A 14611-nucleotide genomic window follows, 5' to 3' on the forward strand; every position below is an offset into this window, starting at 1 on the left:
GAGAAACATGTTCTTGTTGTACATCTGACTTTTTAACATCCCGAAATCCTCTGCCCCCTCTAACTGGACCTCCATGTTTTCCAGCCTTTGCACAAGTTTCTGACTCTGCCACTGCCTCGGCTGGCTGTTTAGCCGCTCTGAGAGTCAGTTTCCTCATCTCTACAACGGGGATCACAAGTCCACCCCCTTCGGAGCTTATGGTACAGGTTAAATGAGATAATGCACAGTGTGTGGCCCGTGGTAAGCATTCTGCGGTGACAGCTGCGGTTCTTCAGCACTACGATGAACTTATCCTGTCAGTCATTCAACAAATGATTTCCGAGTACCCACCTGGTGCCAGGGAATGTACTCGCTAACGTCCCTGCGTGGAAAAGGCGAGCAAGGTAATCTGAGCCCCATCAGGAAACTCTGGTAAAGGTTCAGCTGCAGAGAGGGAAGTGAAAATTACTGGCTAATATGGAATTTGGGATTATCTGGGGATTTGCATTATCCATTCCAGGAGTTCTCAGCCATATTACTACCTCAGTACAAACAAGCGATGGTTCACTGCCTCAGGAGGGTCCAGCGCGGGGGCCTAGGGCAGATAACCAGGCTGCAAGCGGTGCGTACTCCCTGATGCACGCCCAGGGCCCCCGCTTACACCCACTCAAGCCTTGCAAAAGGCAGGAGAACTGGAGAGCTTTATCTTAGAGAGTGACCGGCAATTCCCCGGAGTTTCTTAAAAGAAAAAAATCATTTGCAAATTTGAGTTCTTTCTGTGGTTTTAGCAGCAAATTCCTTGTAACTCCAACACGCAGAGATTCCCAAGCTAAGATCTGCCGATCCAGTGTCCCCACCTCCCCTTAGCCTCACCGTCTGTCCATTCCCCTCCGCCCATCTTCTCAAATGCCTGGTGCCTACCTCCCTCTACCAGGGGAGAGAGAATACACTGACAAATGCTTACGAGAGGTTGCCTCATGCCAGGCACGGTCCTAAGTTTTATATATATATTTGTTGTTGTTGTTCGTGCCATAGTGTCGATTCCAACTCCTAGCGCCCCGGTGCGCAGCAGAGCGGAACGCTACCCTGTCTTTTTGCTCCATCCTCTCACCTTCCGGCTCTGTATCAGACAGTGCTCTGCTGCTCTTCATAGGATTTTCATGGCTAATTTTTTTGGAAGTAGGTGGCCAGGTTCTTCTTCCTGGTCTGTTTTAGTCTGGAAGATCTGCCGAAACCTGTCCAGCATGGGTGACCCTGCTGGTATTTGAAATACCTGTGGCATAGCTTTCAGCAACACGCAGCCACTACAGTATGACAGCAACAGACGGGTGGTGTGGTTCCCTGACAGGGAAACAAACCCGGGCTGCGGTGGTGAGAGACCCGAATCTTAACCACTAGACCACCAGGGCTGGCACATGTGTATATATATATAAATGTGATATATGTTGTAACATATATCCTATTCTATATTCTATAATATGTAATTATATATATTTTATTATGTAATTTAATATATTATATAATTATTTATAACAATGTAGAATATACAATAGAATAATATATTGTCTATATTATATTCTATTAAATATTAGAAATATGATTCATAGAATAGTACATAAATATAGGTTTATATTATATTTATGGCTTTAAGGGCAGTGCTCATCATTTTGCAGATGAGGAAACTGGACCACAGAGAGGTGAGCTGACTTGTCCAAGGTCAGCAGCTAGTAAGCGGCAGGTAACCCAGACAGTTTGGTTCAAAACCCCACCTCTCGATCACTGTACAATCTGGAATTCGCAGGGGGAGGTGGGGCAGGGGCCAGCTGGAGGGATGCGATGAATAGCACTGCTGTTTCTACGAAAGCCTGTGAGCTACAATTGCACACTTATTTAATTCTCCCAACACTGTTGTGAGGTTTCCTTGGCCTCATTTTACAGCTGAGGACGAACGAACGGAGGGGAAGGGCCCTTGCCTGAGGTCACTCAGCAGGTCAGTGCAGAGCTGTGCTCGAACCCAGGGCTGACTGCCAGCAAGGCTGGTGCTCCCTCACTCTCACACCAACTCTGAGTCTCCCCACCACCAGAAAATAGCATGTTCAGAAGGCCAAAGGAAGCAATGATGAAGCCTGAATAGCAAAGTGCAGGCATTATTGTGTGAATGAGAACCATGTTCTTTTTTTACATCTGACCTTCTAACATCCCTAAAATCTCCCCCCTGCCCCCACTGACCCTTCATATTTGCCCAAGTGCACCTCACTCATTCAACGTACATGGGCTGAGCACCTCCTCTGGCCAGGTGCTGGGGAAATAAATTGAAACCCTTGTGGTCCGTGCCGTGGAGGAGTGCACGCTCTGGGAGCAGCAAGGACACCTGAGCCAATGACAAAGGGGAAGGACACAGCTGTGCTGGAGATACCTGTTACACACAGAGAATCAGGCAGACGTGCCCAGAAGGTCAGGGAAGGCTCAGCAGACGTGATGTTGGTGCAGAGTCTTGTTGCCTTGGAGGAGAAGGAACTGAGAAACCTACCTATGGAAAGTAGGGAGCACTGAATACCACAACTCCGTCCAGGAATTGCTAACACTTTTTAAGGCCCACTGAGCAAGACAAGTGTTAGCTAGATCTGATGATAGGAGAGCACCAGAGGTTTTGTAAGTTAAATTATTTACATCAGTGGAAAGGTAGGGCACTCACTCATCCCTTGTAATTGTTTTTCTTTTAAATCTTGCTCCCAATAGACTTTCTCCAGATTATTCATCCTCTCTTGAACAGAAAGGCCCAGACCTTTGTTTTCATCATACAGGTGACATTACCCCCTTTTTATAGATGAGGCTCTGAGAAGTCACTTAAGTCAGACAGAAAAGGATAGGACTTTCATTTACTGAGCACTGAGCATGTGCCAGGTGCTGTGCTAAGCACGTGATGTACATTGATCTCACTGGATCCTCGAAGATACCCTGTGAGACAGTTTCCTAAGACTTTCTGACTTCTTCACATTTCAGGTCTTTGGCCTTACTGTTTCTTCCGCCCTTCAAATATTCCTCCTTTGGACCTGGTACACTGTTTAGGCTTCAGACTAAATAATAGGCTTCTGATAAGACAGCCGACAACACAGCGGTTCAGATAGAAAACACGTTTCTCTCTCTCATCCAGTGGTTTGGAGACAGGCACGTGGTCCAAGGTGAAAGGGACAGCTGTGCTCCCCGAGGCCATCCAGGGACCCTAGTTTCTTCTGTTTCATTGTTCTGCCATCCCCTCATGGTCAAAACTAGTTCACCCACAGTAGTCCGCATCCCAGCCATGGGGAGTGGTGGCAAGCCATTTCACTTCCACTCACATTGACTTACTTAGTAGAAACTCAGTCCCATGACTTCACTAGCTGCAAGGGAAGAGGGAAGTTTTCATCTCTAGCTGGGTGGCCAGGTGTCCTGCTAAATCTGGGATCGGTATTTCTGTTAAAAGAAAGAAGAGAAGAACAGAACTGGGAAAACAAGCGGAGTACACTGCCGCCCCTCCCTGTCTTTTATCATCCAGTTCACACGTTGGCTCCTCTGCAAAGCCTCTCCGGATGCCTTCCCCGAGAAGAATTCATTGCCCCCCCGCCCCCCGTGCTTCCACAGCCCCGTGTCCTTTGCTGCTTCGTACCTCTCAGTTTGCAGACCTGTCTCCCTTCCTCTGTAAGTAATAGGCACTATAAATAATGAGCACTCACTATATCCTAGGCTCTGTGCTAAGCAGTTTTTATGCATTAACTCATTTGAGCTCCCCATGACCCTGGGGACTTACTCCGCTGAAAAATGAGCATCACAGTGGTACTGACTTCATAGGGTTGCTGTGAGGATTAAAAGAATTGGTATTGAGATGGGTACTGAGTACATGCTCAATAAATAGTAGCTACTACTATGGTGTAAGTGTGAATTGATAGATGTACCCATGGACGGGGTTAATCCAGTCATAAGCTATGCTCCCTGCCCTACACAGCAGAGCTGTGAACGTTAACCTCACCTCAGGCTGTGTGGGCACCTGGAGGAACATGGCCCCAGGACTCTTGGTGAGTGGGAAGTCTTTTACAAATATAAAATTCCTGGGTCCTGGAAGGCACTACGTTGTCCCCCGCCCCTCAGGTGAGAAAGCTACCTTGGCCAAGGCCACACAGCTAGTAAGTGTGGGCACTATGGCTCAAACCAGACTTATTTTAATTGGGGGGTCGGGGGGCGGATCGTAACTGGCTAAATACAGTGCATGAATCCCTGACACTTAGTAGACCCCACGAGAAAGCTCAGATGCTTAGGCCATTCAAGACACTGCCACTACCTGGTGGCAGCCATGAGTATTGCAGGCGTAGCATCTCGTTCGTTCAAACAAGGCAAAAGTACCCCAAGCATCAGTTTTGAATTGTTTTAATATATTAGATATAATCAAGGCCTTCTCAAACATTTGGTGTTCTCTCTTTTATCAGTAAGCTACACCAGGCTATTTCCATTGTTCTTAGCCACTTGCATTTCCTAGATCTGTTCTTTACACTCTTAGAATTTCTGAAATCAGAACGTGTATGATAATAATGGGTCAGCCTCCAAGAGGAGGGGCGAGCGGTCAGGCAGTTGTCAGGTTTATGGAATGTTACTTCAGATGTGTGATTTACAAGGAAAATAACACACAGAGTTGGTTGTTAACTTCAGTTTGGATCCCTAATTACTGCTTTAAATGTCTTCAAAAAGATTTCATTGTGATGCAGAGAAAAGTTACTGTTTATGCAAGAGATGGCCTGCCACCCAGCCATCGGTGCAGTTACTGGCAGTAAAAATTGTGCAGTCTCCCCAAAGAGACCAGAGAATTTTCTGAGTGGTGTGAGGTGGGTCTGACCAATTGATCCGTCAAGTCCTATAACTTAAGACGCTCAATACCTACCTGTCCAAAGCTTTCGGCTAACTTTCAAGAAAAGCTGTTTAACTTCCAGCAATATGCAATGCAGTTAATGGAGAGGGCAGCGGGGCTGTGTGTTTATCCAAAGCAGAAATGCCCGGGAAACACTAACATGCTTCAATATGTCTTGAGATTATACTGTACATCTTAAAAAAATAAAGTTTACATACATGAGATGCAAAAAAGCAGCCCCATCGCCATGACATTCTGCATAATAGTTGATGACCTAAAGGGATTCCACAGCATATAGAGGCGCCAGTGTACCTTCAAACAATGACTGTGATGCCAAAAACAAATGAGCGATGGCAGGGACAACTGGTATGTTCTCAGTTACTTTTCTTAATTTTGTATCTGTAATGTGGCAACTCTTCCCCCAGCCCAAAGCGTAATTAAATCAACGGGGCATCTCACACGAGTGGAGTCTTAGTGTCAAGGAGCTGTCACTTCCCTTGACCTGAGCTGCTCGTTAGAGAAGAGGCGTTCAGTGTTCCATTCACGCCTGTTCTGACACTCTTTGCTAGCACTGTTCTCCTACCCTGACGTCAGAATTATGATTATAATACTATCAATAACATTAATGAATAATTTGTGTAGTACTTTATGGTTTCCAAAGTACTCTCACATATTTTCTCAAATCGTCCTCACAAGCGCTCCGCAGACAGTCCTGTTCTATTGATGAGGAAACGGGACTCTGAGAGATGACCTGGCCAGCCAAAGTCACACGGCACGACTAAACCCCCGCCTCCTTCATCGAAGCACTCTGCTGACTTCCATTCTCTCTTCCTTCATCCCTTCTGTTGCCCTCATCTCTCCAGGCATCTCTGTCTCCCTGTCTCTGTTTCTCTCTATCCCGGTCTTAGGGTGTATTTTTCTATCTGTCCCTCTCTCTTTTCTCTTCATCCCCATCTCTCTCTGCCTTGTGCCTCAATGTCTCTTTACTTTTCTGTCTTTTTGTTGTTTTCCCTGTTTTTACCTTCTTATGCCTCTCTTTTCTCCCTCCTTCTCCTCCTCCTTTCTCTTTCCTTCTACTTCTTCCCTCATCTCATCCTCCTCCTTCCTCCCTCTTCTCTCCCACCCCCGCTCCTCCCCCTGGTTTCTTAGTACCTGAAGAAGGTGAAAGTTTTCTCTCCTGGTGGCCAGCACCTCTCTTCTCTGAGGACAGAAGGAGGGGCTGGAGCGTGGGGTGGCCATGAGAAGGCGTCTTGGCCTTTGTCGCCCCCTAGAGCCTGTTCATTTTGCCCAGACCTCCTGCCCCAGGCTGACCCCCTTGAGCCCGGACCAGCAGTCCCAGAACATGGATTCCTGGGAAGAACCCAGCCAGGGACAGTCTCCCCATAGTCTGCCTGTGTGTATCTGAAAAGACCAAGTTAAATGGAAAGTTCTGGGCATCCTGACAGGTAAAGGAAAACTAATACCAAACTTGGAATCCTAGAACTGGACTGGATCCTGGCTCTGCTAGTTACCAGCTTATGACTCCAGGCCACAACCTTGTCTTTCTGAACCTCCGTTCCTCACCCATGAGGTGCGTCACCTCACAAGGGCTGATGTTGAGGATTAATTAAGGCCACGATGGTAAAAACACCTGCCACGGAACAGGTGCTCCGTAAGTGTTGGTTTAGACTCAGAGTCCGACGAAAGGGAGGCTGTTCAAGAGTGAGGACGTGGAGAAGGAAGGGGTGTTTAGGGCGATGGGAGCTTGTGCGTGACCCTCCGGGTCCCGCAACTGCAAAAATTGGCCACAAATTCTCCCCAACCATCCAGAGATGGAGTCCGCTTCCTGACCCCTTGAATCCAGTTGGCCACGTGGTTTGCTTCGGCCTATGGGTCCTTAGCAAACGTGCTGCAAGCAGAGGCTTCGAGAGCACTTACGCATGGGTGCTTGGCTTCTCTTGCTGCTCTGGGAAGCCTGTGACAGCCACCGTGTGAAGTACCTGGGCTAGCCAGCTGAATGGTGAGACACGTGGCCAGGTACCCTTGTCACCCCAGCCATCAGCCAGCCACCTACCAGGCGTGTGAGTAAGGCCATCCCTGCCATCTGATCACCAGTGCATGAGTGTTTTCGTTATTTATTGCTGCATAATGATTTACCCTCAGAGAAGCTTAAAACAACACTGATTATCTGGCTCAGTTCCTGAGGGTCAGGAATCTGGGAGCAGCTTAGCCTGAACGGGAATCTAGGGGCTGGCGAGAGCAGGCAAGAAGCAAGTCCACACCTGCCACACCCTGCCCTTACTACGGAGCCCCACAGCGCAGCCCCAGCTCAGCACCTGTGCAAGCCTGCTTCCCCTCGCAGGGTCTCGAAAATCAGAACCCAGAGGGTCCTCAGCAGCGAGCCTTCCAACCCCTCATTAAACAGCGGGGGAAGCTCGCCCAAAGTCACGCCACAAACCTGCACAGCCACAGGATTAAAACCGGCCCTCTGCTCCCGCCCTGGGCTTCTTTGCGGTATATGAAGAGCACATTGCGACCCTGGTGACACTTCTGTGTGGAACTGAATGTATTGTTCAATATTGCCCATCTGGGACTCAGCAACCAGCCCAGGGCGACAAGGAGAAACCAGCAAGAACAGGAAGGGGAGGGAGAAGTTATTACCTCTCGCTGGTGCACCACCCTCTTACCTTTTCTTCCCACCCCTTGTGACTCAGACTCCTGCCTCCCCGTGTGACCAGACCTCACTGAGCACCCACCCAGCTCTGCTTCCCAGGAGGCACCTGTCAACCAGAGAATATCCAAATCTGAACCCAGATCTAGTCCTAGGATCTCAGCGTCTCAGGACAGGAAGGCACTTCTCCTGGGCTGTGCTCTCTCGATGGCAAGTGGCCATTCAACTTCTGCTTACATGCTTCCAGAGACCGAGAACTCACTACCTCCTCAATTGGTTGGAAAGAATTGTTTGAAGGAGTTGTGGAGATAGATCTACCTACATTTGAAATCTCTGTGCGACAGCTGTGCCACCTTTGATAAGTCATTTGACCTCTCTACTCCTCAAATTTCTCCTCTGCAAAACGGCAATAATGCCTCCTGAGCTTGGTTATTGTGAAAATTAAATGAGTTTATAAATGTGCGCAAAGTTCCCAGAAAGTAATGGGCACACGATAATTTTTATTACATAGGCACAAGGTGGGAGCGGGATGGAGCACAGGGTTCCTGCCTCTTCCAGATCCTGCCTGCCCCCACCTCAGCACCACCCCCACCCCCACCCCAAACACTGGGGCTGCAAGGCATTAGGATCCCCTGAGGTTTCTCCCCAGATATGGGAAGGCAGAATTCACCTGTCATCTCAGGGATGCAGAAAGGCACCGGGCAGCAGGGTATCCGAGGGTGAGGAGGGGAGCTTGGCGATGGATGGGCTGAGCCTAGAATAGTCAAGGATGGAGGAAGAAAGAGAGAGGAGAGAGCTAGCACATGTGTATACAGAAGGTGATGGAGAGGCGTCAGCAGGAAGGTGCATGGGCATAGCTAAGACGCCATGGCCCAGGTACTGGGGAGGGGAGTTAAGAGTTACCTCCTCGACTCCGATGTGCAAGTTAAATAAAGGCCACTCGAGGCTGACTCTTTCTCCAACATCCAAGTGACTCTGCATCTCTGGGAGGATGGAAGACGGGGCAGGAAGAAGGCAGCAAGGCTGCTGCTGTGAAATTGGAGAGGCACAGGCCTTTTGGATGGAGCACCCGACCCTGTAGGCAGGGGAGCACCTCTCCACATGCAAATCATCTGCCACAAAGCAAAACAAATTTGCAAGCAAATCATGGAGTGTGAGAAGTTGCTAGGGAGCAAGGGACAGGAAATGGGAATTCATTACACCTTCCCATTGTCATTCACGTACAATACACAAACTGCCACAAGAGCCTTTTCATTTCGCCGCTGCCTCCTGGTTTATTTCAGCATCATTAAACAGCTCTGAGGCTGTTCACGGGCTTGCTTTTGAGCTCACTATCTTCCGTTGCCGTCCACACCCGCCTCTACCCGTGCCCTGTGCCCCTGCAGCCGGTTCCCAGCCTTCCCCTCACCAGGTCCAGGAGAGGAGCCAACCCTAGGTTGCCAGCCCCAGGCCACTGCCCCATACCTGGTCGCTTTTCCCAAACCCTACCCACAACTTTGTGAACAGTCCCTTTTAAAGACTCACCTCCATGCCTAGAACAGGCAAATTCAGAGAGAGAGGGTCCAACAATGGTGACCATGGGCCTGGGGGCAGGGGGAGTGGGTACAGTTGGGGAAGATGAAAAGTTCTGGAGATGGATCATGGTGATGGCTGCACAACAATGTTAAGTGTCCTTAATGTCACTGAACCATGCACTTAAAAGTGGTTAAATGGTAAATTTTATTTTATGTTATATGTATTTTAGCACAGTTAAAAAAAAAACCCAGCCTGAGGGTGCCATCTGCTTTCTCCCGGGACCCTGCCTGAGAGAAACTCCCGCCAGCACTGTTTTCCCAGTACATCCACAGTTCCTGACCCTGGACTTCTCCAACCAGGGGGGTTTCAGGGGGTGACCTTCAGGGTTGGGGGGCAGCTGGCCTCCCCGGTGATGCTCTCGCTGAAGGCCAATGAGACCATTGTAACTGAGCTTAAGAAACCGAGACTCCTGGGAGGGTGCCTGCTGCTGGGGTCCCCCCCAAACACACACCCACACGCGTGGACAGAAGGCTCACCGTGGGGCCGTCATATCCTGGGGCACCATCTGCACATTTGGTTCCAGACCAGTGTTTCTTGTTCTCTGACTGTTTCACACACTGGCTCCAGCTGCTCACACAATGAGATGGGTCCTTACTCTGCAAATGTCTGTGTGACCCTAGGCGACTCCATGCCCTCTCTGGGCCTCAGTTTTCCCTTTTGTACATTAAGAAAATTAACCAGTGGTATTCAAATTTTTCTTTTAACCAGCAGAATCCTTTCTTCGAATGAATCCTTTCAAAGAAGCCCAAAGTAAAAGTAAAATTAAATCAGAGCTGCTTGGGCTGAGAATGGCAGGGGATGCCCAGAGCTTCACTCTTTCTCTACAATCTGAGGAACCCTAGGGTTCCAGGAGGCATGGTGTGAGGACCACTGTCCTAGCTGGCTCTCAAAAGCTCTCCAGGCCCTGGCTGTGTATGTGGTGGGGACAGTGCCAAACAGGTGCACTCAACATAAATGTCTGCTGGATGAACAACCCGGAAGGATACACACTCTCCCTCCACCTCCCCCTCGGCCTCATTTCCCCCCACCCCGCACCCAGCAGAGGGGGCCCAGACCCAGGCCTGCAGTTCACTAAAACCAGCCTCCTAACCGTGCAAGACCCACCCCTCCTCACCCTGCCAGTGACACTCCGGTGGACAAGAAATGGCTGAGCCTTTGTGCCTGCCACCCCCACGACGGAAGCTTGCCGTTCCCCGGCCAGGCCAGCCTGTCGCCTCGAACACAGGCGGAGGGTCTGAGCTGGGCCAAGAATAATATTGTGTCAGGGAGTCCATTATGAAAATAATGGAATAGAGGGAGCCACCCCTAATAAGGGACGTGCACGCTTCCCTGCGATCTGCCACGGCCTGACGAGGGCTGAGATGGCCCTTCCAGGACGGGTGTGTGGCCAAGATGCTTTAAATAATCATTAAAAACATGTTTGTGATTTATCACCGGGGATCGGCCGGGCTGGGGGCTGCTCGAGGCTGGGCCTCTTCCCCCTTCCACTCGGGCGTGTGGGGAGATGGGCATGGCCACCCTTCCCCTCCCGTGTCTCCCCTGAGCTGCGGACTTCCCCAAGGAGAGGAAGAACTCGACTGTAAAACGTCCGTCTTCCTCTCTCCTGGCCAGGAGAAAGCAAATCACGGTGATAGGTGACGTTTCCTGGGTGTTTAAGTGTGCCACCTCATTTGACCCTCTTGACAACACAGTGAGCTAGGCACTGTGACGACTGTGCCCATTTTAAGACCGAAAACTGAGGTGCAGAGATGGGACTTGCTCGCAGCGAGGGGTGGAGGAGGGGCATCTGAACCTCGGTGCTTGGCTCCAGGGTGCTGGACTGGGACTCGAGGGTGCCTCCCAGGGTGGGGAGCAGGGCTTCCCTCCTGTTGTCGCTCCAGGATTCCCAGTCGCCACTCTCCTTGGTGCCCTATGGCCTCTGTGCAAAAGGAACCCCCCTGAGCCTCCCTCAGCCCCCAGTCCCATTTATCATTTACATCCTGTGTGCAGAGACGTTGAACTCCCCACTCAGCCCGGCTCTCTCTGCACATAACCTCAACTTCAGACTCCTTCCTGAGTCTCTGCCGAGGCAAAGGGCAGAGGAAATCCTCCAGATGGAAGACGGCCATCCAAAGAGTGGAGGAGTAACCTAGAGGCCACCGGATCCAGGGCACCCGCTGCCTTGGAGCTCTCCAGGAAGCTGGAGGAGACCACATGTGTCTGCTTGGCCAGAAAGATCCCTCCCGTGGGTGCAGGGTGAAGAGACCTGGCTGGGAGTCAGGACAAGGGCATCCTGGTCCCAGCTCTGCCCCAGGCTTGCTTGTGCTTGTGATCTTGGGCAAGTCCATTCCCCCTCCCTGGGTCTCATCTTCCAACAAATGATTGTAAAAATCCCATTTTTCCTCCCAAGGCTTATAAGGAAGCTGAAGTGGGAAATTAGTTCAGCAGTGTCACCGGTGGATGACTCCGTTTACTCCTGTGGCTCCTCGCACAGCTTGCCGTGGCCAGCAGCCCCAGCCCCACTCCAGTTCATCCAGCTTCTTTGCCTAAAAGCCACCTTTGCTATCCAACGCTAAGGGCTTTGCTTGCACCATCTCATTAAATCCTCAAAGCCCCGGTGTGGCCTGTATGGCTGGTAGCCCGTTCTATAGCTGAAGGAACCAAGGTTAAAAAGGATTAACTAACTTGGCAGTTACTCCTCCTCCCAGTCCATCATCCGTTCACCCATCCACCCTCCTACCCTTCCAGCCACCCATCTCCATTATTCATTCATAATCTCATGTATTTGTTCAGTCAGTCGTCACCCATTCTCAGATGTGTGAGCCTGTGCTCAGCCTACAGTTGGATCAGACAAGGCTCCGGCCCTCAGGGAGTTCACAGTCCAGCGAAACACACACTCAGCTTTTGAGGTCACAGCTCTGAGCAGCACAATGCTGTGGTCAGACCTGGGTCACAGTCTTGACTCTGCTCTAATCTACCCCTCTCTGGGTACCACCACCCCTTATTTTCATTTCCTACATACAGGCCAATTTCTGCCACCAGAGCCAGAGACTCTGAAGGACACAGGATTGAGTCCTAGTCATAATAATAATAATAATGATATCCTGCAGCCATTAAGCTGAGAGCCAGGGTAGCGGTCACTAAGCACTGTGCTAGGCTCAGCTAACCACTTACCATGGTGTTATGGACTGAATTGTGTCTCCCCAGAATTCATATGTTGAAACCCTAACCCCAAGGTGACTGTATTTGGACACAGGGCCTTTAAGGAGGTGATTCAGGTTAAAAGAGGTCATGAGGGTGGGGTCCTAATCTGATAGGACTGACCCATAGAGGAAAGGCCGTGTGAGGACACAGCAAGAAGGCAGTCATCCACAAGCCAAGGACAGAGGCCTCCCCAGAAACCAACCCTCCTGGCCCCTTGATCTCCGGCTTCCAGCCTCTAGAACTGTGAGAAGGTACATTTCTGTTGTTTAAAGTGCCCAGCGCATGGTCTCTCACTCTGGCAGCCCAAGCAGACTAACACATAGAGTGTCTTCATTCTTCTTCACAGCGATCCTGAGACAGCGCCCCTGCTTCCTGCTTCATACAGACGTGGAATGTAAAGCTCAGAGAGGGGAGGTCAGTTGCCAAGGATGCACAAGTTAAAAGTGGCAGAATCAGGACTCACCTTTTGGTCAGGCAGACATCAAAGTTGCTGGTCTTAAGCCTGCGCTGTACTATCTCCCCTCTGTGGTCCAGCGCCAGCCAAGGGCCTGGTCAGAACAAAAGCTTCATGAATGCTTGCTGAATGAATGGACGGATGGATGACTGCCCACCACCAGGACACCTGAAGATGTCTCTTCTATCCCAGGCCTTTGAAGGCATTCACCCAGAACCCGCCCTGCCATCTAAGGGAGAGCCATAGCACCTGGACCATCTGGGTCTCAGAAGGTGACTTCCAAACCAGAAGGGGAAGTCAGAGGTGGCTGGATGGATAGTGAGGGGAGGGAGCTCCAAGTGGCAGTGTGAGAGGCGGCAGAGGTTTGGAGGCAGGAGATCAAGGAGAGGTACATAGAGGGGTCAGAGATGGGAGGAGAAGGAGAGAAGGTGTTGACAGAGAGGCTGGAGAGGAAAGCAGGGCCTGCAAACCTTGAGTCAGAGAATCAAACAACTTTGGGAGTTGGCCTAGGCTCCTGGTCTCAAATCCAGGAGCCACTGACCAGACGCAGCCGACAGCCCAGCTGCAGCTCCAGAAAGATCCAGAGGCAGATGGAGGCTTGCAGGTGTTGGCACATGGACGCTGATTGGAACCACAGGAGGATCTACGATCCCCAGGTGGAGGGACAAGAGGTATGAGGATGGGGTGAGGATGAGATGCCACTGGAGGGACGGCCATCGCTTTCCAAGTGCTCCTGTGGGCCAGTTGCTTTACATCCGGGAGAAGTCGGGGGCTTCGTGCCTATTTCAGACATGAGGAAATGGGAAACTGAGGTTTGGAGAGATGAAGCCATTTGTGTAAAGGCACCTGGCTGGTAGGTGGTGAGGCTGGGATTTGACCCCCAGCTTGTGTGATCCCAAAGCTTGGGCCTTATGTACACATTGTGTGCATTTGAATGAGCTTGGAAACTGCAACCCAGGCGACCCACAATAATGGATCAGAAGACAGGGCAATTTGAAACACTGTGCCTGGCACTGTGCTCATTGCATATGGTACCCAGTCAGCCAGCACTGAGGAATTAAATGGCCTCCCGATGGCTTCCCTGACGTTCCTGCAACTCATGTCTATCCCTCCATCGTCTCCAGATGCCTGTACCCCAGGAATTCTTCCAGGAAACGCCACAGGATCACCCTCCAGTGAGGTGGAGAGCTCCTTGTCACTGAAAGCAGGGGCAAGTGCCTTGGGAGAGGCTGGGAGAGATATCTAGTGAAGTTCCTTCCTGGGCTGTGCTAGGAATCTCCATCACTCTGCCACCCAAGAACCCACCAGGCGTCCCCTGCCTCTCTCGTCCAGCCTCAATGCTTTTCCAGATGTGGCTTATGGCTCCCAACTGTCAGCATCAGGGGACTCCACTCCAGCTGAACAGGCTATGGCTCCTGTAGGTTCCCTCTGCCACCCCAATGCTGCCTCTGACTTCTCCTCTTATCTCATTTTTCTAGGGTGAGCTCAGCTCCCATCTTCCAGGAAGCTGTCCTGACAGTTCAGGGAGAACAGAGACCGGAAACAACCTGGACACTTACCTTCTGTACCCTTCACTGGGGTCCTTAAAGTATTATACCCTAATGGCCTCATAGTCCCTAATTAATCCAAGTTTTGCAGATCACTTTCTTTGGGGGACGGCTCAATGAGGAAGGCAGGAGCGCTGCCCTTGAAAAGTTCACAGACGGTGGGGGCAGACGTGTACGTGAAGAACAAAAGGGAGCATGAGCAAGAGCCGTGTCCCCGAAGATGAGTGACCTTTAGGGAGGTGGGCATCCAGTGGTTTGGGCATGGCTGTTGGACCCAATCAAACCCGGGTGTGACTCTCTTCCCTGGAACTTTCTGAGCGTGTGACCTCAGACAGGTAAGTTCACCT

At 50.6% G+C, this 14611-nt stretch overlaps 1 long non-coding RNA gene across 1 annotated transcript in view; it reads right to left on the reverse strand.

Moving 5' to 3' along the window:
- The window catches only part of LOC139045315 (uncharacterized), a 78660-nt gene that overhangs the window by 11150 nt on the left and 52899 nt on the right, over positions 1–14611 (reverse strand). The window contains exons 3-5 of the long non-coding RNA XR_011503406.1: positions 12727–12811; positions 3328–3432; positions 331–423 (exon numbers count right to left, since the gene is read on the reverse strand). This is a non-coding gene — a long non-coding RNA (uncharacterized lncRNA). The remainder of the gene's footprint in view (positions 1–330; positions 424–3327; positions 3433–12726; positions 12812–14611) is intronic.

Source organism: Equus asinus, chromosome 5 (genome assembly GCF_041296235.1).
Source record: "Equus asinus isolate D_3611 breed Donkey chromosome 5, EquAss-T2T_v2, whole genome shotgun sequence".
Taxonomy (NCBI): Eukaryota; Metazoa; Chordata; class Mammalia; order Perissodactyla; family Equidae; genus Equus; species Equus asinus.